At 36.6% G+C, this 3688-nt stretch overlaps 1 protein-coding gene across 4 annotated transcripts in view; it reads right to left on the reverse strand.

The window, feature by feature from the left end:
• Nucleotides 1-1428, reverse strand: part of rabgap1 (RAB GTPase activating protein 1) — a 58910-nt gene extending 57482 nt beyond the window's left edge. For 3 of the 4 annotated variants that reach the window (XM_078955804.1, XM_011481879.4, XM_011481878.4), the window contains exon 1: nt 1266-1426. The gene's annotated coding sequence lies outside the window, so the exon portion shown is untranslated. Of the gene's footprint in view, nt 1-1265 lie in introns of all 4 variants that reach the window. The other variant, XM_004074960.5, reaches the window with a different exon arrangement.
• Between the last annotated feature and the right edge of the window lie 2260 nt (nt 1429-3688).

Raw genomic sequence — 3688 nt, forward strand, 5'->3', positions numbered from 1 at the left:
CTTCAAAAGTGCAGAATAAAATGTGACACTGCATTTGAAACAGCACATTGTAATTTCTGCATCTATTATTAAAGTATTTATTAGTAATACAGTGGAAGTTAGTATATTTGGTTAGAATGTTGATTTACGGTATGCGCCCCTAAATTTTCTGGTTGCGCCCCTAAAATTTTCAGTTAGGGGCCACTGTGCTCCTAGTGAAAAAAGTTAGTCTGGAGCCCTGCCCTTTATTCATCTGACCAATCGGATGGACGCCTTCACCTTGTTGACCAATTGGATGGAGGCCTATTATGTTAGATGTTTGTCTCCTATGTCAACGAGGGTCATTTGGAGTATAATTTTTAAACTGTTGCAATTAAATGGGAATGATGTTTTGTTTATTTTGTTATTTGTTTATATACCGCAAATTATACCGTTATCGCAATATTAATCTTAAATATCGAATATCGCAAGTTTTCCTCACATCGTGCAGCCCTATTCTATATCCTGTTTAATAATTGAATACTTTTCTTGCAACAACAGAATATTTTGGTCAATATTTTGGTTTAGCTTCATGTGATCAGACTTCTATTCATAACTGCAATACTTTTAGCAGTGACATTCCACAACAAACCATTAAATCAACTCGAGAATGTATGTGTTTCTCAAACCTAATAAATAAGATAAAACCTGGTTTTCTATACCCCAATTTAAAGCAGCCACACGTTTCTTAAGTTGCACAAGATTGATCATTTAAAATATGGAGCTAAGCTGAGGAAACTCAATGGCTCTGTAAGGTCACGTGACTTTTAAAAGCTAAGCTTAGAAATCACTAAACAAAACAATTTAAAATTTACTCAATGGCAGTGAGTCACTAGAGCTCTGCTCTCATAAAGCGAGTTAGCTATTGCAATCCTGTTCAAAATTAGCAAAGATAGTATCAACACACAACAGAGACATCATCCATAAGAGAGCGACCACAGCCTGCAAAATTAGCATTGAAGTTCGGCTAAACGGCTCCAACACCGTTGCAGACGTCGTCCAAAAACTGTTATGCTTGCGTGTTTCCCCAACAACTTCCTTATATATAAATGTGCAGCCACACCTGTGCTGGCCATAGCCTTGCTAAAGGCCATTTCTGTATTACGGCTGCACGGCTAACCCCTGCTACTTGCTAGCATCGCTGTCGTGGAAAAACAACAAAAAAGACAGGCGTTTGCGCTGAAGGCAGGGTCGACAGTGGCGCCAAACTTTAAAGACGACCGCGTGTGTACTTGCTAGTTGCTCACCTTTATTCCTGTAAAGATATTTTATTCCGGTGGAGCTTGGCACGACATTGCACTTTCCCAGGCACATCAGCAGCCAACAGCATCCAGCCGAGCTGTAAACACAAGCCCAACCAACCCGCTGACAACCACACTGCGCATGCGTCTGTTAGCTCTTCCGTCGCCCGTGCCAAGTGAGGTTGAGGCTTTGCCCTCAATGACCCTAAGCGTGTTTTAAGTACAAACACACACTAATTTAAATAATCAAAGTCAGTCTGAGTTTCCAAAATATGTCTTTGAGGTTGAGGTAAATGATTATAATTTCACTTCAAAATAGTTAAGCATACCATGAGTGTGCTCACTAAATATGGCTACAGAAAACTATTAATGAATTGTCACTTTGGCACTTGTCAAATATTAGGACCCATTCACCCCCCCATCCCCCCCCCCCCCCCCCTAATTTGTTGAATAGAAATGTCACGGAGGCCGGCCAATAGGAGAGTTGTGCTGAGCACACCCACTGCTGTCATAGGGCTCTGGCTGTGCTGGTCATTCCTGTCCAGCTAGTCAAAGGCTTGTTATTTTCCAAAGCAACATAATGCATAGCAGTTCAGTCTGACATAAATGAACATGGTAAGTCAGTAGCAGAGACGAAAAATCTGTAGCTAAAACAAGTAATAAACACTGTGTTTTATTAACTACATAAAAAATGTAACCATTGAATTTTTTTTCTCTGATGTGCAGTTTGACTGAAAATTGTGTTTTGATTGATTACTCCTATGTCAACTTAAAATTTTTTATTAAATCAAACCCTGTTTTTATGACCACCTTAAAAATGTATGAATGGTGAATTCCTGAAAATCAAGGTGTAACTAGTAATCGATGAATCCATTTCTATTCCTAAAATCGAATTAGATCAATTTGTCTAGGCTATTAAAAAAATGATATAAATCGACAATCGAATCAATATTGGAAAATACTATTTGGATTGAGTGACGGTAGGTTTGCTTAATGTAACATAAAAAATTCCATCACAGGGGACAACACACACATGATGGCAGTAAAAAATGATCAAGCCATCATTACATACAGGTCAATGTGTGGAAACACTTTGAATTTAGCAAAAACATGTGACCATACACTGTGGTAAAATGTTCTAATAATGTTCTTATTGTGTTATTTTGAACTAAAATGTGAATAGAATTTACATTAATTGTTGTTTACTTGTTTGTTTGTACACATATTTAAGTTACACTAGATTATGCAACAAGAAATACGAGGAATTTTCCCTGCAGTGTTCAGTAATTATCTCTGAGTTCATTTTTGGTTAAAGATGTCCTGGATCAATTTTAGGTCAGTAATTCAGATCGAAGCAAATCTTTTAAAAAATGAACCGAAAATGAATCAAACCCAAACACAAAATAATCAAATTGAATAGTTGTTAAAATAAATTATTACACCCCGACTAAACATAATTTTCTGTATTTATTAATCAATTTTTGACCATGTTCTGCATTTAAAAACCAACAAAAATTGTGTTTTAGGTATTTTAACATGTTCTTGTGGCATAGTTTCTGACGATGGAGGACATTTAGCTTAAAAATTAAGCTTAAAATTTTGTTTCGGAGTATTTCTAAAATCAAATAATGCTGAATAAGGAGCAGGTAAAAAAAAAACCAAGCAGTTTGAAAAACCTCCTACATTGGTCATTTGTGATGCATCCATTTGTAGACGACTACATCCATGTACATCTGTATTTTCCTCGTCTGAGCTAGCATCTGGCTCAAAACCTTAGGGCTGGATAGCTCCATTATTGCTCACCAATTTGTTGCACCCGTTATGTTAGGTTGAGGTTGTGAGGAGGATAGCCTGTAAACAGATGGATAACGGGGAGTAGGGGTGGGCTTACTTTGCACCAACAGTCCCACCTACAACTCAGAGGTGAATTTCGAATGAACTCCTGTCGCTCTGCAGATACAATGTCCAAAATGACAGTTTTTTTAATTTTGGCTAAAAAAAGTGAATCATAATAATTAAAAGACCCCTGGGAATGCTTTTAGGATAGGTGATCAGAGTGGGACTTTAAGTACAAAAAAGATTTTAAACATTGGACTTATTTTTTGCAACAGAAGACAAAGGCTCATATGATCACACTCCCTTGTAGCTTCACTTAAGTACTAAACTGTCAAAATAACTTTGGTTTACAAATGTGCCACAAATATGAGTCAATAGTAAATCCTTTAGGATTTAGTCATCAATGTTACCAATTAAAGTAGTTTTTAGAGGGTTTTTGCCATTTTTCCCTACTTCTTTAAAAAAGGTTTTCTGTTTTTAAATAATTTTGACATTACTGTTATCCTCAGTAATGGGTTTAAGACGATTGCATTATTGTTACTCAGTTTTTGTTCAAAAATACGCCAATATAATCAATAAGACACACAAAGAGG

This window comes from Oryzias latipes, chromosome 12 (assembly GCF_053564925.1).
Source record: "Oryzias latipes strain Hd-rR chromosome 12, Olatipes_Hd-rR_3.1".
In the NCBI taxonomy this organism is placed as follows: Eukaryota; Metazoa; Chordata; class Actinopteri; order Beloniformes; family Adrianichthyidae; genus Oryzias; species Oryzias latipes.